This window comes from Canis lupus, chromosome 9 (genome assembly GCF_011100685.1).
Source record: "Canis lupus familiaris isolate Mischka breed German Shepherd chromosome 9, alternate assembly UU_Cfam_GSD_1.0, whole genome shotgun sequence".
Classification (NCBI taxonomy): Eukaryota; Metazoa; Chordata; class Mammalia; order Carnivora; family Canidae; genus Canis; species Canis lupus.
Window position 1 is genome coordinate 4,425,604 of NC_049230.1, and position 22,709 is coordinate 4,448,312.

A 22,709-nucleotide genomic window follows, 5' to 3' on the forward strand; every position below is an offset into this window, starting at 1 on the left:
TGGGTGAACGTAGGAGGAAGTAGCAAAGACAGAGGTGGCTGCTGGCACACAGGCAAGGTCCCAGGAGCCTCGGGGAGACAGACCAGGCGCTCCGGTTCCACTGCGAGCCCTGGAGGAGGCTGGGGAGGCCGCCAAGACCTTTGGAAGGATGGCAAAGGTCAGCCGAGGAATCTGTGCCAGGCGAGCAGGAAGCAGGAAGCAGGCAGCTGCGGAGGGTGCTGTGCGGAGGGCTCGGCGACGCAGGCGGTCTGCGGAGCAGCTCGGAGGACTGGCCTACCCTGGAGGCCACCGGCTGTCCCAGGACAGGCGGGCACCGCACCCTGGGGGCCCTCCTGCTTGCTGACCTCGGAGCCGCTCTCCTCTGTGTCTCGGGTGAAATCCCAGACAGCCCGGGGACAGCACCTCCACGCTCCGGGAGCATCTCATCTTGGAGCTGGCATGTACCTACCACCTAACTGGATTGGAAACTTCTGGAAGGCTCACCTCATGTGTTCCCCTATGCCACTCGGCCCAGGGCTGCCATGTGGGGTGGAACTCATGATAGCAGTTGCCCCGGGGTGCCATACACGCAGCACGTCCCAGACCCCTCTTCTGTCTCACGTCCGTCCTACGCCAACCCTGCAAACTGGTAACTGGACCCCGGGCTGTGGCTCAGAAGGGGGGAGTCCCGTGTGGAAGGCCACAGGGTCATCGAGGTGCACAGGGGGCCCCTGGGCAGGTCACTGGCCCCACCTGTGAAACTGCCTCCAGGAACAGCTATCACTGAATTTGGGGAGCGGATAGCCAGGAGCCTCAGCAAAGGCTGACCCGGTCCTCAGGGGGCCGGCCTGCGCCCCAGCCACGTTAGTGGAGGCGGAGCTGGCACGTGGGCCCCAGGCTGCATCAGAGACAGGGGTCTTCGGGCCACCTGCCCCCATCCTCCTCTCCCCTCGTCTGCAGGAACTCCGGTCGGAGCCAAATCGGGCCCCTCACTGTTCCCCAACTTCCCGGCTTCCACCCGGCTTGTCCCCCACCACCCTTGCTGGAGAGCAGGCCTCACCCAGGGGGCTGTGTTCCCTTGGATACGAAGGGCCCCTGCTTCCGGCCTCCCAGGGTCCTTAGCCCGGGTGGGGGGGCCCAGCTCCCCTGCCCCATGGGGGGCCGTGTGACCTGCTTCCCCAGCCTGCGCCCTGGCCTCCAAGGTGAGGAACACAGGAGGGCATGAGCCCTAATAGCTGCCATGAGCCATAACATCCCCAGCGCACACCTGGGCGATGCCGGCACAGCCGTCCCCCAGGCACCATTTGGCCACCCAGGCCCTTCCACAGGGAAGGTGGCCTGACGCAGCCCTTCCTCCCCGTCCTTGCAGGAGCGCCCGGGGGAGGCACGTGTATCTCTGCTGTGGGGTGAGGTGGCCCAAGGGATCAGCTTAAAGCTCATTCCCATCTGTAATAAATAAACTTATTTCTACTAGGTGACCTGACTTTTGGTCTCAGAAGAGACTTTCTCACCCACCTACAACACTTTGGGGATGACCTCACTGTATTGCCTGTTTCCATGGAGGGAACCAGGCAGCCTCCTAAACGCCCAAGATGAAGACGGAGGGCTCCGGGCCCCAGGCCCAGAGATGACCCTGGTCATCATGACGGTGCCCGTCGTAGGGCCCGGCCCCAGCAGACCGACAGCCAAGCCTCCCGGCGACGGGAGTCAGCGCCTCAGTAGCAGTAGCAGAGCACGTGGTTTGCAAAGTGACCACAGCCTCCCTCCGCTCCAGGGACGCTCTGTGCAGGGCAGGGCTGGTGCAGCTGAGCGAGGCCGAGAGGTAGAGAATTCCTGGCAGGACACGTGGCCTCGCCACACATGTGACACTCCCTCCACCGCTGTCTGCGCTGGACTGCCCACCTGTGCCCCCCGCCCCCCACTACCTCCACCAACGGCGGTTCTCCCTCTGACTCGTGGGGCCACTGTCCCCGTCATCAGCCTTTGGAGCCCACAAGCGACACCCAACAATGGGTGGCAACACGGATCCTTTCCTTAGGCCTCTCCTTCCCGGAAAGCAGGGCACAGAGGGGGGCCAGGGTCACCTGGTCGGTCCAGTCCCCTGCCCCGAGGAGAATGTATTCAGATCCGGGAAACGCTCCAAGAAGAGCGTGTATAAAGACAGCAGGCCCAATGGCTGTTCTCGCAAGGCCCCCTCGAGCCAGCTGTCCAGAAACCAGAGGACTTGGACAGAAGATGAAAAGCTGCAGTCACATCGTGCTGACCGAGTACATTCATTCAAATATTAACTGAGCAAGCTCCTGGGAGGTCCAGCACCCGGAGCCCGAGATCGATAAACCACAATCTCTGCCCCAGTCTCCACGGTCTGACCAAAGACAGACAGGAACAAATGTCCCCACCTGATGGGGGTGGGGGGGGCGGTGTCCTCCGGGCAGGAGGGTGAATTCACAGTCCTGCTCCGGGCTGGGAAAACCTTATCTGCGGTCAGAGGCCTGCCTGTGACAGGCACCCAGAACCAGGCCTGGGGACACCAGCAAGGACACCGTTCCGATGACTGTCCAGAGGACGGGGCGCTTGGTGCCTGGCACTCGCAGGGCAGGGCAGAGGCTGGCAGGCCTCTGGGGGCACAGGTCCGGCAAGGGGAGGCCCTCGCCAGGCACAATGGAACAGAGGGAGGAGCACCATAGTGGCGCCAGGTGAGCCCCCTCCCCAAGGCCAAATGGGGGGTCAGTGTTGGTGACTCACCCCCAAACCAGAGCTGGGGTTCCACGTGCAGCCGCAGGTGCTCAGGGGCTGTGCCCCACCCCCAGCTCCAGAGTGGAGGCAGGAAACCTGGGGGTACATCTGCCACGGTCCAGCTACTGAATTCAAACCAAAATTGTTTATAATTCGAGGGCCGCCTGGGCGGCTCAGTGGTTGAGCATCTGCCTTCGGCTCAGGGTGTGACCCCAGGGTTCTGGGATCGAGTCCTGCATCGGGCTCCCTGCATGGAGCCTGCTTCTCCCTCTGCCTGTGTCTCTGCCTCTCTCTCTGTGTGTCTCTCATGAATAGATAAATAAATAAAATCGGGATCCCTGGGTGGCGCAGTGGTTTGGCGCCTGCCTTTAGCCCAGGGCGCGACCCTGGAGACCCGGGATCGAATCCCACGTCAGGCTCCCGGTGCATGGAGCCTGCTTCTCCCTCTGCCTGTGTCTCTGCCTCTCTCTCTCTGTGACTATCATAAATAAATAAAAATTAAAATAAATAAATAAATAAATAAATAAATAAATAAAATCTTTAAAACGAACAAAAAAAATGAAACATTTATAATTCAATTTAGGTTGGAACAGCCCGGAAGAGGGGAGTGAGCTGACAGGCTGGCCTTCACCTTGCAGAGCCTTCCTTCGCACGAAGCTGCCGCCCCCAAACCCAGGCCCTCCTCCCGGAAACCGGCTCCCACGGGCTGAGCACTAACTGCTCTTACGGTGGGAACGGCCAGCCCAGAGGGCAAGTGGCAGCTCAGGGCCCTGCACAAAGTCAGAATCAGAACTCAGAATTCCCGGTCCTGGCAGCCCGTGCTTCCCAGGGGTGGCACAAAGAGAGAGGAGAGGGGTGTCTGGACCCCATTCACCCACCCACAGCCCAGGGACGAGCCAAAGGTGGGCAAGATGTTGCCACCTGCCCCTCCAGCGACCCTGGAAATGGAACAAGGCTCCCGATGAGCCCGCTGACAGGCTAGAGGGCCTGTAATCGGACATCAGACGTGAGCCTCCCCTGGCTTCCCAGCCTGCTCCTCTCGCCTGCACAGCCCACTGCGCGGCCTGCCACCCCCGGGAGCGGTCCTGGGGAGGCCTCCTAAGGCTCCACTGAGCTCCCGAGAACAGGTCCCTACCTGTCCAAGGAACCAGGTTGGCGCTCAATAAACAAATCAAAGCTTGCCGCTGGAAGGCAGAAGTCTGGGCATGGAGTCTTGGCCAAGGGCTGTGATTTGTGCTGGAAGCACCTTCCCCAAGAGCCCAGCTGCGGATACGGGGCTCTCCGGAGATCATCGGCCCTGGAATAAACTCATCCTTCCTGTGCACTTGGCCGTGGAGAGCAGGAGGGAGCCCAGAACCTCTGGGTGGCACGGGGGAGCCGGCCCAAGACTTAAATGTGCAGGGGGCATGGGATGAGGGAAGCTCAGCCAGTCAACCAATGGCTCCCTAAGAACAGCCTTGAGATCTTGGACGACACAGGAAGCCAGGCAGGGCTGGCTGGGGGTGCTGGGGGCGCTCTCTCAAGGATGGGGTCTTCTTCCCCTGCAGGGAGGGCCCCTGGGGACCGTGCCCCGCGTCCTATCTGACAACAGCAGCTCAGGCAGTGACACAACAGGAAGGGGGGGAGGGTATGTGGCCGGGAAGTGGGGAGGGGTGGGGAGGTACGTGGGCCTAGAGAGTCTAGTCACCCAAACGGGGATGGGGCTCCTGGGGTGAAAGTCCCTGTGAATGAACCCTGTGCTGTAGGTTTGGGGCACGGACCAGGCTCCCAGGGAATGACCCCTCCCCCACCCTGGGCCCCAACCTGGGCTGTCCTTGGCTTCCGGGGGACAGGGGACGGGGTGGAGGGCCGAGGGGGGTCTTGAAACTGCCCCCTTCCCATCAAAAACAGTCTACTGGGTCCCCCGCACAGTGTCGGCCCTCCCCGCGCCCCAACTCACCTGGCCGCGGTCCCCGACGCGGTGCCGGGCACCCGGAGCAGGCTGGCGGAAATACACACACGGGCCTGCAGACACAATAGCGCTGCAAGTGCCACAACACGGAAGCGATTGGGGTGGCAGGGGGAGGCCTGTGAGCGGTCAGCGACAACGCGGGTCCCCAGACACCGCTGTTAAAAGGGGTCCATCACAGAAGAGAGGTCTCCGCCTGCGGTCTCACCCTGGCCCCGAGGAGACCCAAAGGGAGAGGAAGAGGCCTCAGGCAGACAGACACTGGGCCTCCAGCCCCAAATGCTTAAACTCATTCTCCTTTCTATTTCCTGAAGGGGGGCCCCCCGTGGGTTGCCACGAGGAGCCACCAAAGAGAAATGACATTTATGTAGACACCCGCGGAGGCGAACCAACGATGAATCTAGTGGGAAACCCACATGTAATTCCAAGGAATTCTAAGGGAATGCAAGGGAGCCTAAGGGAACGGGGGATCCAAACCAAATTCCTACTGGGGTGCCGTCCCTACAGCCAGAAACCCGCTGACTGGAAGACACATTTCTTTTTTTCCTCCCAGAACGGAATTTCAAACTTCTCTTGGTGAGCAGAGATGCACCCCCAAAGCTCTGACAAAAGCCCGGCAGATTTCCCGGCAGAGAGGACGGGGATGGAACCCGGAGGCCGAGCGATCCCCAGGGGACGTGTGGGATGAAGTTTCAGGAGCAGATGGCATCGGCTCTCCGGCACCTCGGCCCTCCCTCCGGTGGGCGGCGGGCGGCGGGCCGGGCCCGGGGCGGCCGTGGGGCTGGGGGCTGGGGGTCTTCCCAGCGTCTCAGCTGGAAGGGCCTGGCGACGGCGGGTCCCCGCGGAGCAGCCTGGCCCAGCACAGCACACGCACCCCGGCCCCCGCCCGCTCCCGCTCCTGGACCGGCCGCCCGTCCCACGCCTCCCCGGAGCCCGGAGCCCGGAGCCCGGAGCCCGGAGCCGAGCCCAGCGCGTCGGACCCCGCATTTGGAGCGGCTGCTGCAGCTCGCGCCGCCCGGCCCCCAGCCGCCCGCCCCAACGGCTGACAGTCTGTGCCGAATGACTTTAAGAGGCGGCGGCGGCCAATCCGATCCCCAGCCCCCCAGCTCCGCCAGCCCCCCCCAGCCCGGGCCTCGCTAGAAGTCAGGGCAGCCCCTTGCGAACGGGAATCGGGCTCCTGAGAAAGCCCCGCCGCCGGGAGGGCCTGGGCACTCAGCGGGCGGGCCAAGTATTTACAGCCGTAGCGGTGGCCGCACAAAGCCCCGCACAAAGCCCCGGTCCTCTGCCCCGCGGCCCAAAATCTGGGCCCCGCGTGGAGACCGCGCTCCCGCCGCCCCTCGCTCGCTCCCGGGGACCCGGAGCCGGTCCCGCCGGCGGGGGGCGCGGGGTGGGCCCCGGGGAAGTGCCGCTCCCGCCCCGCCGCCGGGCCTCCGGGGGGCCGCCGGGCACCTGAGGGCCCCCCGCCGCCGGTGCGCGGCTGCGAGGAACAAAGGGAGCGGAGGACTCACCCAGCAGCGGAGTCGGGCTGCGCTGGCCGCCGGAGAGCGCGGCCCGCCCACCGGGTCACATGGCTCCGAGCCGAGCAGAGGATCAAAGGGGCTTTGTGGCCGCGGAACAAGGAGCCTCCCAGAGCGCGGGCAGAGGTAGGAGGGACGGGCTGGGAGCCGAGGCTCGGGGGCAGGGCGAGGGGAGCGGAGTTGGGGGGACGGGTGGGGGCGCGGCTGCAGGCCTGAAACCAAGCCGGGGCGGGGGGCGCATTCTGTGCAAGCAAACCGAGGAGCCGAGCACCCAGCCGCCGCCAGAGTCACCCCCAAAAGGAAAGTGACACGGTGCCCGCCCGGGAAGGAGGCTCACCTGGACGTCCAGCCCCGCTGCCCGGGCCAGAGCCACCAGTCCCCTCCTCCCAGGCTGTCCTCCCGCCGGGTGAGGCCGGCCGGAGCGCGGGGCGGTGCTGGGAATCTGACACTGCCCAGGGGCGCCCTCTCTCCCCGTTTGCCAGGTGAACCCCAGATGGGTCCTGACCCCCGGCCGGCTCAGAGGACACGCCCAGGCTAACGGGCAGGCCTCTCCCGGCTCACAGACCCCCCCGAAAAGCAGTCCTAAGCGGTCTTGGGGTGCGGAGCACAGCCAGCCCCGTTGGCCATCGACTGCCTAAGGGTTCTAGGGTGAAAACACCCGCAGGGGAGAAGCCACGGAAGGGGAACTGGGGCAGGGCCGGCTCACCCAGTGCTCACTCTTCTTCCTGGAGCCTGAGAACTCGGCTTCGGGGCTGCGGCTTCTACAGCCCTAAGGGCCTGGGCAGTGAGTCACCCTCCCTGCAGACCCCAGTCATATGCCGAGACCCTGAGGAGGGTGGGCTAGGTGGTCCCCAGAGGGAGGAGCTTGGGAGCCACCCTGTTTGGGGCTGGGCCTGGACGCTGGGATCCCTGGGATCCGCCAGCCAGATCCATCCTGTGCCCCGACCCCTGACCCCGAGTGAGTCCCGCCCAAGCACAGGCGTGGCCAGGGCAGCCCCAGGCCTACTCCCCACCAGGAGAGGGCTCCCACAGGTTTTGGGAATTTGCAGGGGCAAGGAGTGAGGAAGTTCAAGTGCAAAGGAGCCCTGAGTGACCCCTGAGCAGGTTGTCCTAGGGAGGTCCATCCTCCCGTCCCCTGGAGGGCCAACTCTGGCCCAGTGCCCGTTCCCAAGGCATGCTCTCCTTTCCCCCTCCACATGGCCGGTGGGTGAGGCCCCCAAGCACCCACCCCACGGGCCACACGGGCAGGCTGACCGCGTCCAGCTGGTCCACCCTCCAGTCCCTCAGAAGCAAGCTCGCCCTAGCAGCAGCCACTGGCTGCCCACCCCGGCTGGCCAACGTCCTCCCCGGGGCTTCCCAAGTCTTCGGGTTTGCCCTAAAGGCTTCAGGGGCTGCTGCCTGGGGTTCCTGCTCCCCCATCAGACCAGAGATGTGGGCCCCAGAGGCAGACACCAGACTCCAGGCCCCCTTCACTCAACATAGCTTAGGTTCACCACTCAACCCTGTGGGACAGGACCCGTGAAATGGGCACGATCAATTCTAGGTGCAATAACTAAGGTGAGACATGATGTCCAGGACGAGGAAAAGCAGCTGCTCAAAATCTATACTTCTTTTTCCCCGGAAGGTGGTTTCCTAGGACAGGGAATAAGGCAGGCCCGGCCCCAAGAACCATTGCCAGATGCCCGCCAGGAGGGACTCCGGTCACACCGGGTGTCACGGTTCACCTGGAGCCTTGCAGATGACACCTCCACTCCACACCTGTCCTGTGGGCAAGGGCCTGCCTTCCCCGCACTCCCCTTGGAACCTCCTTCCCCGCCGCTCACCTGGCTGTGTCCCCCAGGGCCCATCACCCCTTCCTGGGTGCCAGGTGGGCAAACCGCCAGCTCGCCAAGGCCACTCCTTGCCCTGCCTCCTCCTCTCCCTCCTCCCCCCTGCAGAGCCCTGGCCCAGGAGGTGGCCTGGGTGCTTTCTACACGTTCCCTCACTCATGGCCCACGGGATGGAGGGGGGTCTCCAGAGCACAGGAGAGGGAATCCCTGCACCTGACAAGACCCTGCAGCCCAGAGGTGCTTTTCCAACCCAGAAGCCCCGCCCTCCGGACCCGCTCAGGGTCTCTGGGCTCAGCACACACAGCAGAGAGAACAGCCTGAGGCCTGCCCAGCCGCCCACCGCATCTCCTGGCAGAAACAGAAGGCAAGGCACGCGTACACACACCACATCTGTCACTGGCTGCTGTGGCCAGTGGCTACTGTACTGGGTGGCAACTCTCTCAATAGTCTCGGTTCTACCCTGGAGTTAAGCCAGATCCTTGGAGAGCTGTTTAGACCGTATTATTTTCGCCCTACACTTCATTTTCAGCAGTGGAAATGCAACTTCACTTGGGGGTGCTACAGGATACAGCTTGATGGAACCCACAGCAGGTGATCACAGCGTCCCCCTCCTGGGGATATTTCTCCCATATTCTACTATCAGAAAGAGCAGAACTTCTCCCAAGAAGTTACTTCACTAGATTTGTGCTAAGCACCAGTCAGAAGACGTTCCAAAGACGTCCATTAGGGCTACCACCCATTTCTGGGGCTCTCGGTCCCCTATGTGGTGCACCGCTGCTCAGGCCAGGGTGAACTTCCTGGCTCGAAGGCAGCCAGCCCCAGGCTGACCTGCAACCTGACCTGAGGCCTGGCTCACACAAGTGATGAGCTGGGCCACTCAGAGGGTCCAAGAGCTTGAGGTCATGTAGACTTCAGGGCTGGGAGCTATCCGGGGCCATCTGCAAAGGGAAAGAGGAGAGAATGGGAGGGGGGGCGGGGAGCAGAGGAGGAGACTCCAGGAGAGAGAAAGGGAGTGGAGAGGGGGGCCCCACTGGGCTCCTGCAAACCCTGCCCCTTCTGAGCCGGGCCTTCCACACTCCGACTTCCTCGCACGTTATGTCCTTCCAATAACCGACCCGTCCTGTTTACTGACTTCAAAGTCACACACAGCCACACTGATTAGGGAAAAATCTATAGAAACAGAAAGCGGATTGGTGGTTGCGAAGACAGGGGTGGAAGGGTCAAGGGGGGAGGGTGTGGGAACTGACCACTTAATAGACACGGGGCTTCCTTTTGAGGGGACGAGAATGTTCTGGAGCTTGATCTTGGTGATGCTGCACAACGCAATGAATGTGCTCAGTGTTATTAAGGGCAAATTTCATGTTCTGGTATCTGATACCATAAAACATATATTTAAAGGAAAAAGAGTTTAATGCATCCTTTTTTTCTTCTCGAGCCGGTTTATCGTGTTGTTTTCTACCTGGAGACCACAAGGGCCCCAAGACAAAGTGTAGGTGCAGGGGGGAGACTGAGCTGTGTCCCCTGCTTGGAGCTGAGGCAGGTCACCCGATACGGCAGGAGGGATGTGGAGACCACAGAAGCTAGAGAAGACTCAAGAAAGGATTCCCCACGGGGGCCTCTGGGAGGAGCCAGCCCTGCCCACGCCTCGCCGTAGCCTGGTGGCCCTGACCCCTGATCTGGGGCCTCCAGAAGTGCAGGACAGTGGGGTGCTGTTGCGCAGGGCCACGGTAACCTGTGGCCCCAGGACACTGACACAGCCCCCCAGTCCTGACCTGACCCGCGGTACGTACAGCAGGAGCTTCCTCCCACGAATGCGGAAACCCACGCTCAGACCTGAAACTTGCTCTGGCCAAGGCAGTCCAGAAGCAGGAACAGGATCCTCCCCGCCAGGCCCCTTTGAGGGGGTGTCCAGGTCAGATTTTCCCAGGCTGTCACTTTCGGGATACTGTGAGCTCCACCTGTGCCCACAAAGCCAAGGGAGCCCCTTGGCTGGACACCAGGCTGCCGTGGAGTGGAGGGGAGTGGGGTCCACTGCCTACCTGGGGGACGCCCCAACAGAATGGTCGTCAGGGAGCTGGCTGTCCCGGCTTCCACCTCCAAATAGGCCAACTGAGGGAAATGCAGTGTCTGGGGCTGTCACCTGTGTGCAGTGGGGGGGCACCCACGTGATGGCTACGACCCACCCACCCTCTTGCCCACAGCGGCAGCACAACAAGGAAGGGAAGTGGTCACAGAGCACCCCTCCCTGTCTCAGGCACATGTACACACATGCACAGTTGTGCATGCACTCCCCAGTGCCCTAGTCCCCCCCACACTTTCTCCAGCCAAGCCCAAAGCCTGGGTGTAAACACAACACTCAGCCCTCCCACAGCCTCTTCTCCAGCCCACCCTGGGCCAACCCCCATGGGATGCAGCAGATACTTGCCGTCAGAGGCCCAGAGAAAACACCCTTCCCTCTGCCCCGCAGGCTGGGGGCTGGGCTGCCCGGGAGGGGCTGCTGGCAGCAGGTGCAGCCACATACCCCTGGGTGGAGAGGGGAGCCTGCCCCGGCCCTGCTGTCCCCAGGGGGCCTCCCGAGGGCCCCAGAGTAGGGGCTCAGGCGAGCCTGGGGGGGAGGGCACCTACAAAGCCTCTCCTGCCCCCGAGTGGTGGCTGTGCCACCTAAACGAGTCCCCTCTGGGGCCCAGCCTCATCCTCTGCCGCTGCCACTGCCACCTCTTCACAGTGGTCAGCACCGTGGCTGCCACCACCCCCCCACCTACCCTCTGCTGTCTGCTTCCACCCACCTCAAGAAAGCCATCCTCTTGAGAGAACGCACCCCGCCAACATGCAGGTGCACCGCCAACATGCAGGTGCACCCATCGACCTGGGCCAGCCCACGCCGCGGATTAACAGCCCCTCCTCCTGGAAAGGCGCCGCTTGGAGCACCATCCTCTCCTGCCACCCCCCCAGGCAGGGGTTCACGGGGCCCGTCCCCAAGAGGCCCTCCCAGCTCGGCTGCGACTTAGGGCACACTGTTTTCTCCAGGCCCTGCAGTTGCCCAAACCCCTCCTAGAATCCCCTCCCCTGGTAAAAGTCACTGCCTCCAAGGAGCCCTCCCGGCGAGCACCCTGCCCTGGAGCACCTGCCAGGCGGCTCACTCACCCCAGAGCGGAGCGTGGAGGCAGGAAGGCCCCCCCTTCCTCCTTCCTAAGAAGTGTGCGCCTCCCCACCGTCACACGTCGCCTCTTCCCTCCGGGGCACCTTGATACACATTTCTTTCCCCGCTTGCAAAGCTACCGTGTCAACAGTGTCTTAGAAATTACGTGATGATATCTTAACTTCAGAAAACTGTGCTCCTGCCCGGCAGCCAGCTCCGTTCTTGGGTGGGGGGGCACTCGGGGGGATCAGAGGAGCCCCGGGCGCGCTGCCAACCGCACCCACCCCGCCCCCCGCACCCCCTCGGCCGCCCACGTGTCCCGGCTGACACAAAGCCAGGATCCTAGACACCCAGCAACAGAACGAGCCCCGACCCTGCATCGATTTCAAAGACAAAACCAAGGTGTCAACAGCACGTTCTCTCGGGGTGTCAGCAGGGAGGACTGCCAGGTGGGGGCGCTCCAGGTTGGCTTTAGGTGCAGCACGCGGCCTCCTCGCCCTCCCATCGCCCTCCCTTCGCCCTCCCTTCGCCCTCCCTTCGCCCTCCTTTCACCCTCCCTTCCACCGAAACGAGGGCCCGAAACCAGCTGCTAAGATGGTGGGATCCTGAGTCAGACAACACACAGCTTAGTAGTTAGTAGGGGGGCCGAGGCTCTGACACCCCAGGGTGCTTAGATTCTGGAATCAGGTTCTCAATCCTCACAATGCATCCTATTCTAAAGGGGAGCTTCCAAGAAATACAGAGGCCTGCGCCCCGCCCCTGCCATTCTGATTTCACGAATCCAGGGTTTGGTATTTCTTTGAAAACTTCTCAGGGGGTTCCAGCGTGCAGGCCGGGTTGAAAAGCAACGCATGGGACTAATAGATACCATCTGGGACCTGGTGAGATCTGGGATCTCTGAGATCCTGGGACATGGTGAGGTCCTGGAACCTCTGGGATCCTGGGACCTAGCGAGATCCTGGGATCTCCAGTGAGAGCATTCTGAACCCAATGTACCTAAGAGGCGTGCACGGGACGAGTGGGGTACTCGGGTCAACAGCTCCTTCAACTGTCCAAAGAACCGTGTGTCCTCCAGAGGTTCCATCCTGCCTCAGGACCAAAGGAACCCCGCACAGAATCAACCCTCAGCTCAGAGAACTTGGTTTAAACCCAGAAGGTCCGCGCAGCTCTTTCTGCCCGAATAGCAGCAAGGGGCCCGGGCTGGAGGGGCCCTGGCCATTCACTGGGCAAGGCTCGGGCTTTTGATCAAGTGTCTCCACGCTGCCGGCTGCCTGGCTGGGACTTGGAAAAGACGAAGAAGAAAGGAGATCTAGGAACGGGTCCAGAGTACATCCCAGTGGCATAAAAGGGACTTTGAGAAGACAATTGAGCTCCTGAAATCTCTTATCTGTCTAAAGGCAGAACTTCCCAAAAGAAGTCCGTTGTCATCAATCCCCTCCTCTGGGCAACCAAGGAAGACGGACTATCACAGAAGATGAGAAGTCTTCACACCACACCTAAACATTCACAAAACTATCTACCTCCCATCTACTCTCCTAAGGGGCCATTTATCTTTCCAAAAAGTCATTTGTTTTCCAGGAAGGGCTCCTCTCCCCGCCCTTTCCCCTACTAGGAGAACATATAAGCTTCAAATCCTAACTGCCCCTTTGAGTCACATTTTTCTGTGAAGTCCCATGTGTGTATGTGATTAAAGCTCTTTTCTCTTGCTAATATGGCTCCTGGCAGCTTAATTCTGGGGGGGGGGGAGGGGAGGCCCCTTGCAGTTTAATTTGCAGATCCCCAAGAACTGGACCTAAGAGGATAGACAAAAGTTTTTTTCCTCGACAGCACCTACCAAAACCAAACCAAACCCTTGCCTCACTGCAGATCCACACTTTCCCCACCCCCCACCAGCAATTTAGACCTCTGTTTCTCAAATTCTGTTAAAGCAGGACAATTTGTCCTGCAGGGCACTCCCATCCTAAAAGGTTTCCACAAATAAATGTATGAACTGCTACCCTCCACTCTCCCTCTTTTGATGTTTACAAGTATTTACCAGCATAATACATATATACAACAAATATCCTATAGAATATAAAAATATTCTATGATGCAAGTTGGTTTTTTTTTTTAAGTTTATTTTAAACTATTTCCTAAACTTGTTGGACCGTGGAACCAACCACTCTGCCTCTATAACACCTACGAATGGTCCCAGGTAGAAGGCCGTCTGGAAACACTGGTTTGGACTTAGCCCGTCAGCAGCTCTCTGTTCTTTTTTTTTTGTTTTGTTTTGTAATTTTTATTTATTTATGATAGTCACACAGAGAGAGAGAGAGAGAGGCAGAGACACAGGCAGAGGGAGAAGCAGGCTTCATGCTGGGAGCCCGACGTGGGATTCGATCCGGGGTCTCCAGGATCGCGCCCTGGGCCAAAGGCAAGCGCCAAACCGCTGCGCCACCCAGGGATCCCAGCAGCTCTCTGTTCTTGTTCCAGGCCAGACCTCATCACAGATCGGTCCAGACCATCTGGACACAGGTTGGGGGGGGAGCAGAGACCATGAGCCCCACAGGTAGGATGGCTTACCCAAGGCAGCTAGAGAGCTTGGAATACTATGTTTAAACCCAAATTCCTAAGTTATCAGAGAACACAAGAATGTGTCGTGGTGGCATTGTTTATAAGGGCAAAACCTGAAAACAACCCAATGCCCATCAAGGAGGGAACAGAGGGGATGCTCGAGTGGTTCAGTCGGTGAAGCATCTGCCTTCAGCTTGGGTCATGATCTCAGGGTCTTGGGATGGGGAGTCTGTTTCTTCCTCTCCCTCTGTGCTCTCTCTCAAATAAACAAAATCTTTATTTATTTATTTTTTTTTAAAGGGGAGAACAGAAAGCTCTGGTACATCTACCCACCAATGATCATGCAGCAGTGAAAACGCACGGACCAGAACTACAGACACGACGGTAGATGACCTCGATTCCCAAACATAAAAAGCTGCAAAAAGGGTGCTTATACCTTATATGCCCCAGTTATGCAAGGTGCAAAACAATGCTATGTCTGAGAAACACAGCTACACAGCAAAAGTTCTAAGGCATACGTGGGAAGGAGGAACCTGAGTGCAGGATGCGGGCACATCTGGAGGGAGGAAGGAAACGGGCCTGGTTATTGCCTGCCGCTCAGGCTGGACAGGGGCACGCAGGTGTCCGCTGCCTGGGATGGTGCACGTTGGTTAAAAACTAAAGAAATCTCTGGAGGCCCCAGGAATAACAAGGCATAGCCTCCCTGAGCCGCAGCTTACTCCCCTGTAAACCGAGGGCCGCAAACCCACCTGCTATTTGGCTGCTTGCAAGGAGGCTGCTCAAACTTCCTGCCCTCCCTTATGGGGTTCTGGGTAGGATGATAACGAGCTAACAGCCTCGAAGGGCTTTGAAAACCACACCAAGCTTCTAACCCGGAGCAGGGAGCCCGCGACTCCAGGCCTGTTTCCATGACCTGGCATAAAACACCCCAGCCAAAGGAACCTTGTTTTTTCCTCCAGGGCAGAGGCCTTGGTCTCTGCCAGCTGCTCAGGATATCTGACAGGACATTTTTCTTTTTTTTTTTTTTTAAAGATTTTATTTATTTATTCATGAGAGACACACAGAGAGAGAGGCAGAGACACTGGCAGAGGGAGAAGCAGGATCCCTGCAAGGAGCCCAATGCAGGACTCGATCCCAGAACCCCGGGATCACAACCTGAGCTGAAGGCAGATGCTCAACCGCTGAGCCACCCAGAGACCCCTGACATGAGGTTTCTGTCAGCCCAGACCCGCTCGTAGTGAGGAGCTCCTGACCCCCCCGCCCCCATCCCTTTAGCATAGGACACAGACTGGTGCAGGTGCAACCACTGCTCACGTCAAGGAAGAAGCCCAAGCCAGCCCTGCTCTTTCCTCTCTGCCCCCAGAACCAGGAGCTCCGGAAATTCGGAGGCTGTGAAGCTGCTGGCACATCATCTCCGGCTGTTTATTCACAGAGGGGTCGCTGACCCTCCCGGGTTCCCGACACAAACCGGAGCACCACTAGTGCCAGACCCTCTCTGCCTGGGGGTAGGGGGCGCTGGCGATCCCACTGAGGAGCTTGTGGGCTCAACAGCCACCCCACTTTGCTTTCCATCCTCCACCACCCACAGCTCGGGGACTTCGGGCAAATTTCTAAACCTTTTGGAAGCAGCTTTCCTACCCACCAAGAGGGGAAAGGGGTCCTTCCTCCTGCCGGAACTGGGGAAGAAGGAAAGAGGTGCTACGTGCACAGACCGGCGTGGGGCCTGCACTCAAGCAGGGGCTCCAGCACGATGCCCACCCATCTTCCACCGACACTGACGTGGGCACGGGGCCAGGAACAGTCAGGAGGAAGCAGAGGAAGCAAGCATCTGCCAGCCTCAAGACTCACGATGCTCGGAGCTGGAAGTGAAAGCAGGAAGGAGCAGAAACTGTTGGACAGGGAAGTGTGATCACCGTGAGCATCCGTGCTTTGCAACCCTAACAGTGCACCTGCAGGGCCTTCTGGGGAATGTCTCTCTTAAACATGTATTTAAAAAAGGAAAATGAACGGGGACGCCTGGTTGACTCAGTGGCTGAGCATCTGCCTTTGGCTCAGGGTGTGATCCCGGGGTCCTGGGATCCAGTCCCGCATTGAGGCTTCTCCCTCTGCCTGTGTCTCTGCCTCTCTCTGTGTGTGTCCCATGAATAAATAAATAAAATCTCTTAAAAAAAATAAGTAATAAAATAAAAAAGGAATAAATATGCAATACTCAATGAAAGAAGTCAAGATAAAATAAATAAATAAAATATATAAAAGCATCCTGTATAAGGACAATTAGGGAAGTTCAAAAGCGGGCAAAATTCTGTGTGGAGACGGCGCACTTCTGTCTCCCGACTACAGCAGTGGGCACGTGAGTCCGTGTCCAGGACAAAAGCTCACAGAACCACACACACAAGCAACTGAGCGCCCAGGAAAGCGGGTGAAAGCCGAACGAGGTCCACAGCTGAGTTCATACTGCAGCACCGTCGTTTCCTGGCTTTGCTAACGAACCGAGCCCTGTAACACGTCAGGGGGGAGGCTGCTGGGGGAAAGGCCACAGGAACTCTCTACGGGGACTTGTGCAATGTCTTAGGAGTCTAAGACTATTTCAAAATAAGGCTTTTAAACACATCAAAAATGGGAAAGGCCAGGAGTATCGATCACAAGGCACAAGTTAGAAACGGGGACTGGACGCCTTTCTCCCTTCGTCTCTTTGTGCAGAGTGTCTGGACGGTGTCCCGAGCGCAGGCTCTGTTCCAGGCGTGGTGGGGACCCTGCAGGCTCAGGTCTCGGGGTCAGGGAGAAAGACGCAGAGATAAAACGCGGCGTTAGGCAGAAGCCAGGTGGAGGCACCTGAGACGAGTCCGCCGAAGCTCTTCTCAAAGAATCCTCACAGAGGCCCGACACCCCGAGAAAGCAGGTGTTCCAGGCAGGGGCACCTGCACACAAGCCCTGGGGAAGCAGCTCTGACGTCAGGAGAGGCTGAGGAGCAAAAGCAAGGTGGCCGGAAGCCCTCACTTGTCCTAACGTGTCATTCCCAGCTGTTTTTTCCAGACCCCAGGATAGGGCCATCATGGCAATTTGCTCACCGGGTCCCCAACTCAGCTCAGGAAGTAACGGTTTCATGGCCACAAGGAAGAGCCTAATTCTCGCAAGCTGCTGGCCATGGGGTGCCGATGGGGAAAGACAGAGGTTGCAAACCCACTCGCCAAGGTCTCCAGGAGCCCCTTGGGCAGCAGCAGTCTGCAGAGGGGGCCCCCATGCCCATGCAGGGCACCTGACCCCTCCCCACCCTCAGCCAGGCCCCAGCCCTCAGGCCAGGGCAGCCTCTGGTGCCGAGGCAAGCCGTCCATGCAGGCCTTGGGTCACCTCCTCCCTCAGCTTCCCTGGCGCATCCAGTTTGCTCCATGAGGTCCGCTAACCATCCACCGCTGGGGAAAGTGCTTGAAGAGATGAGCTGAAAATCTGGCCTGAACTTCCTGCGTGCCCTTGAACCTGGCACGGAAGCTCCCTGGGCCTGCCTCCCTTTCCTCACTTGCAAATCACGCAGATGAACCCTAGAGTCTCTTGCAGCTACAGAATTCTCAGGGGAAAAAAAAAAAAAAGGATCCCTGGGTGGCTCGGGGTGAGCACCTGCCTTGGGCCCAGGGCGTGATCCCGGAGTCCCAGAATCGAGTCCCGAATCGGGGTCCCTGCATGGAGCCTGCTTCTCCCTCTGCCTGTGTCTCCGCCTCTCTCTTGCTCTGGCCTGAATAAATAAATAAAATCTTAAAAAAAGAAAAAAGAAAAAAAAAGCCACAAAAATGAGGCGGGTGTGGGGTTCACACCCTAGCCTTCACTTGTGAAAAAGGGAATCGTTTTCTCGACTGGTTTCTTGCCTGCCCTGCCTGGGGGAGCCTTCCTGCGGACTCTGGATCGGGGACAGCGCGTCATCCAAGGAGGACCTGGGGCATATGGAGAATTCCCCCGGAATTTTTCCAGAAGATTACTGCTTCCGGACTGTATGTATCAGCTTCCTGTTGCTGCTGTAACAAACTGCCACAACCTGAACGACGTACAGCACAAACCTGTCACCTTACGGTTCTGGGGTCAGAATCCCACATGCGCCTCTCCGGGCCTCTCCCTTCCTCCTCCTTAAACTGAGGGAGTGGGGCCACGGGATTCCACGAATCGCACCCACAAGGGACGGCTCTGGAACCCTCTCGAAGGCCGGACGGGCAGCTCACCCCTGCAGGGGCGTCAGCAGATCTCAGCTGCTTCCAGGACCAGGGCGGCTGCCGGGAAGCGGCTTTTGCCCACGCCCGCCCCGGGCCTCCGTGAGAGAGGCCAGGGCAGCAAAACAGGAGGCCGTAGGTGGCAGGGGCCAAAGAGGCCAGGCCATTCTCTCCAGCAGAGGCCGGGGCAGCGGAGGAAAGCCGGGCACGTGACTCCAGCCTGCAGTTCTCAGGGGAAGGGCGAGCCCAGGCCCAGGGAAGCAGGCCCCCCCCCCAGGCCCCCCCACCGCCAGCCCAGCTCAGCTGTGGGGGGATGGGCAGGGGCCCTTGCCTGACAGCCCCCCCCATGGCTCCAGCCCAGCCTCCCCGCCCCCATCCCATCTCGGGGGAGAAAGTGAGGCTCCTTGCATTGCCAAATTCCAGTAATGAATCCCACATTCATTCCATCCTCTTTGCTTATTGGAAGCTCTCTCTCCACCTTCTGGGCTCGCTCTGAACAGCTGGCCTGCAGAAGTCGCTGGAATTCAATATGCAGGGTGGCTTCGTGGTGCCTGCACAGAGAAGCCCGGCTCACTGCATCCCCCACCCACCCCTTCCTCTGCGGAGGCCGCGTTCCTGCCCTTTCCCTGGGAAAAGAAGGAGCAGCCAGGATCCCTCGTTAACTCTTTCAGGCCCGCCAGCTTCCTGCGGGCAGGCCGCCCCTCGAGGTGGTGGGGCATGCGCCTTGGCTCCCTCCCACCACGCCGGGGACCGGACAGGGACCACAGAGGACAGCAGCGACCGGCCGGCCATATAGGAGCCCACGGTCACGGCTGAGAGACGAGAACACCGCCTGGGTCTGTCCAGCAGCCAGGCTCCTGGGCTCTCGGCCCTGCTGGAGGGAAGGTGTGCAGATTCCGCAGGAAGACTGGGGCGGGGGGGGGGGGCATGCTAAGAGGTTCAGGCCTTGCCCACCACGCAGGGGCAGGGCTCCGACCCCGAGGTGTTCAGTCACCCACGGCGACGCTCCAGCAAACTCCTGCTGCGCATCACACACCAACACACCTGTACGGAAGGCAACCCGCCAACCCACTGCCGGCCAGGTGAGCGGCGACGGGGACGTGAGGCCCAAAGCCACCCCCACTGCCCTAACGGAGCCAATGACGAACAACCGTGGTCATGAGTGCAAAGGGTGTCTGTGTCCCTCAGAAGCCCCATCCTGTACGGACATCCTTCTGGGCTGCAGTGACCGGGGGCACCTCCAGCCCCACCCCAGGGACGGGCACCAAGGGAAGGCCACAGAACAGGGCCTGAGACACACGATTCCAGCTCTGCCACGAAGCTGTGTGACCCTGGCCAGGCCATTGCCTCTCTCGTGGCCTCAGGGTCTCCACTACAACCAGAGAACGGAGTCGGTCGGTGGTTAGGGACAGGGGCTCTGGGGTCAGGCTTTCTGAACCCAAACCTTGTCTCTGTCACATGCACCAGCTGTGTGGCCTCGGGCAAGTTACATAACCTCTCTCCGTGCCTTGAGTTCCTCACCTGTGAAATGGGAATTAACAGAACTGACTTCACGCTGTGGTCGACCACATTACAGGAGATACACCAGGTAAACCCCCCCAAGGCCACGCAGAGCCCACGGGAAGCCCTAGTTACCATGAATGGACGGCAATGCCACTGTCACGATCTCGGGGGGCCCAGTCCGGCCTTGGCAGCTCGGGGCCCCAGGTGACAGAAGGTGCTACCCCTCCAGTGACAGGAGCTGAGATGCCGGAGCCCAGGGCCTGAGCAGGTCTGGCCACCCCACAGTGGGGCCCGCGTTCCAGGGAACCTTCCCTAGAGAGGCCCGGAGAGGCGGAAGGGGCCCTGCCTGTCCCAGCGAGGGCTGGGGATGTGACCTGTGAACCCTAAGCACAAAAGTGAGAAGCTCAGACGCACAGAACGGCTTCGATGTGGCTGCTCCACGGCACCTCCACCTCCACCTCCATGCACCGGCAACAACGTCTGGTTTTTGAAGGCCAGGGGACGAGGGGACCCCCCCAGGGGGCGGGGAGGCCCCACACAAGCTCTGCTCTCCTCCACTGAGCAGCGAGCAGGCAGGAGGACTTAATCAGTACCATACGCCGCCGAGCGGAGCGGAGCCGCAGGGAGGGGGCAGGAGAGGAAACCAACGCGGAACACGCTGCGCGGGTGGGGGGACCAGGAAGGATCAGGGTGCGCTCCCAGCCAAACCTGCAGAGGTGCGGCCAGGCCTCCCCCCTCCCCCGTCCCCCCAGCGTGTGTGTCCACAGCCCGTCCCAGGGACACCTGGATCCGGCCCCGAGGTCAGGCTCCAGCTGAGCCCACCCTCTCCGGCCCCCAGAAAGCCAGCCCGGTTTGCCTCAGGCCGCAGCTGCTGTTTTTCCAGCAAGGACAGGGCTGGGGCTGGAGTGGGGGGGCCGCCGCAGTGTCCGCAGCCCCCCAGGGTTGGCAGAACCAGGTCCCGCCTCGATGGCTCACCCCGACAGCCTCTTCCCTGCCCCCTCTGCTGAAGGAGGGTCTCCCATCCAACCCCACCTTTCCCGGCCCACCCTCATCTGGGTCAGGTGCTCACCCTCCTCTCTACTCAGCCCCGAAACACCTCGTGCAGTGGGGCAGGAGCCGCCAGGACTCAGCCATGGGGCCGAGGGGCAGAGCTGTGGGATGAAGGGGAAACGTGGGAACACGCAGAGGGGCTCGAGGACCAGTCCCCAGCTGGGAGCAGGGCTCACAGGACAGGGCTCCCCCTCCTCCGAATGCCGCAGCATCTGCGGCCACGGGGGACCCGCCGAGAGCAAAGCCACACCCAAGGGCGGCCGATGCGAGCATCCCGCGGAGCATCCCTGAGCCGCCCGGGTCTCCAGACTCCCCGCTCTGTGCGAAGCATGCTCTCGGGCCACTGAGAGCTGGGGTTGCTGTTGCACGGCCCCTACTAGTGGGGGGCAGCCCACGAGGCAGGGCAGGGAGGCCCCTCCACACCAGAGCAGGGACCATCCAAACCTTGGGGAATCAGATCCCCACAAAGGGCCACCTCTCCCCGCCGCCCCCTCTCAGAGCCAGGACACAAGCTTCCGGGAGAGGGGGGACCCAGGGCGGGCCACCTCCCCCGAGAACAGGCAGCGGCTCCCAGGCAGGCCCTCCTCGATGGCTCCCATTCCATCTACGGTCGTCAGTGTCCCGATTTCCAAGAATATTCTCAGAACGGCAACAAGACGAGCTGAGTAAGAGCTTATGGATTGCAGGCACCGTTCCCAGGGCTTCACACGCATCCCCCTCAGGTCCTCACGGCGCCCCGACCGGAGCCTGCCCGTGGCTCTCCTCCCCCCTCCGGCAGATGAGGACACGGGGCACAGAGGGGCTCGGCAACCTGCCCCGGGCCACACAGCGAGGGGGCACAGGAGCCGGCCCCCGTGTCCTGCTAGTCGTGCAGGGACCCGCGGAGGAGCAGGCGGCAGGGCAGGTCCCCGAGACCCTCATGTTCTCCTCAGAAACCCCAGCTTCTACCCCCCACGCCCCAGATGGTGAAGGAACGAATGCATGAGAGCCGAGAGCGCACAACGGCGGTGGGCAGCGGGGACGAGGACCGAACACAGCCAGACACCACCGACCGTGATGGCAGGGCTGCTCTGGGCCTCCGCTCGGATGGACGCATCTGCTCCTCACTGAGGCCTCCTGAGGGTGTTTCTCTAAGCCCATTTCACAGAGGGGCACACCGAGTCCTGCAGCCAAGGTCGTGCTGCCAGGGAGGTCGCGCGGGCCAGCGCTGTGGCCGCAGTCTTGCCCACGCCACTCATAGACAACCCCACAGAACACAAAGAGGAAGCATCCATGGAGGAGGGGGGGCCAGGCCTGGTCCGCCGCCCCCAGCCAGGGGCCAGGGGCCACCCTCTGCTGGGAGCTCCCAGCCCGCTTCCAAGTCCCGCTGACCCCACGATGGTCCTCTGACTTGCCGTGCCCTCCCGGAGCCAGGGGGCCTGGCCTTTTACGAGGCCGGATGCGGGACAGGATGAGGAAAATCCCTGGGGAGGGAACACCCTCGTATGTGACAAAAAGAAGCATCAGATCCAGATCCTGTTTGTCCTTTTTTTTTTTTAAAGCCCTTCGTGTTTAGCATACGCATGGAGAAACAGCTTGGAAAAAACGCCAACAGTGATTTCTGCAGGATGCAATTATCAGCGATCGTATTCTCTGCAGTTTTCTAATCTGGTTTTCTTTGCTGTGAGTCGGCATAATTTTCAAATCACAAAAAATAAGGCTTGGTTTCAATCAGGAAGACAGATGCTTCTTAGCTTCTCAGCAGCCCCGTGACGGCACGCGGGCATCGCCAGCCAAGCAGAGAGAACGTTCCAGAGCTGTCAGCCAGGCCCTGGGCCGGGTCTTCCCGGGATGGCTGGGAGGGGCCGGGTCCCCTCGCCCCCGCGCAGAGCCGGGTCCAGGACCCACTGGTGGAAAGTGCGGTGGGCGCTGCACAGGCCCTGCCATGAGGTCACTTCCTGCCGGGCTGCAGGGAGGATGTGGGTTCAACTGGAGTTTGTATCAACACAGCTCGGCTTCACCCCCGGCCTGGTGGGGACCCCCTGCCCCGGCCAGCATGACAACCCCAGGAAAGATGTGAGCAGGGAGGGAAGCCACTGCGGGCGTGACCCGGAGAGACTTTCCAGGGAGAGATTTAGAGAAACTGCTGCGTCCACTCCTCTCCAAGGACTCGAGACCTCCGCTGCCACCTACTGCCCGCTGCGGCTCAGGGAGGAAGACAGGGTGGGGAGGGCACCCAGGGAGGCTGGGGGTACAGCCAGGCAGGGAGTGGGGCTGCGGGCA

General features: G+C 60.6%; 1 protein-coding gene and 2 long non-coding RNA genes across 13 annotated transcripts in view; 2 read left to right on the forward strand and 1 right to left on the reverse strand.

Annotated features, from left to right (window-relative positions):
- Positions 1-22,709, reverse strand: part of SEPTIN9 (septin 9) — a 145,821-nt gene that overhangs the window by 25,178 nt on the left and 97,934 nt on the right. The window contains exon 1 of one of the 11 annotated variants that reach the window (XM_038546496.1): positions 10,049-10,072. The exons of 6 other annotated variants lie outside the window; for them this stretch is intronic. The gene's annotated coding sequence lies outside the window, so the exon portion shown is untranslated. Of the gene's footprint in view, positions 1-4,654; positions 4,678-6,171; positions 6,319-6,517; positions 6,640-6,886; positions 7,034-10,048; positions 10,073-22,709 lie in introns of those variants that run through there. 4 more of the 11 variants (XM_038546497.1, XM_038546500.1, XM_038546495.1 and 1 more) reach the window with 4 other exon arrangements.
- On the forward strand, positions 2,048-3,905 carry LOC119873218. The gene is made up of 2 exons (XR_005364167.1): positions 2,048-2,675; positions 3,299-3,905. It is a non-coding gene; the product is annotated as an uncharacterized LOC119873218 (long non-coding RNA).
- LOC119873217 lies at positions 6,119-9,413 on the forward strand. Its single transcript, XR_005364166.1, has 2 exons — positions 6,119-6,306; positions 7,805-9,413. It is a non-coding gene; the product is annotated as an uncharacterized LOC119873217 (long non-coding RNA).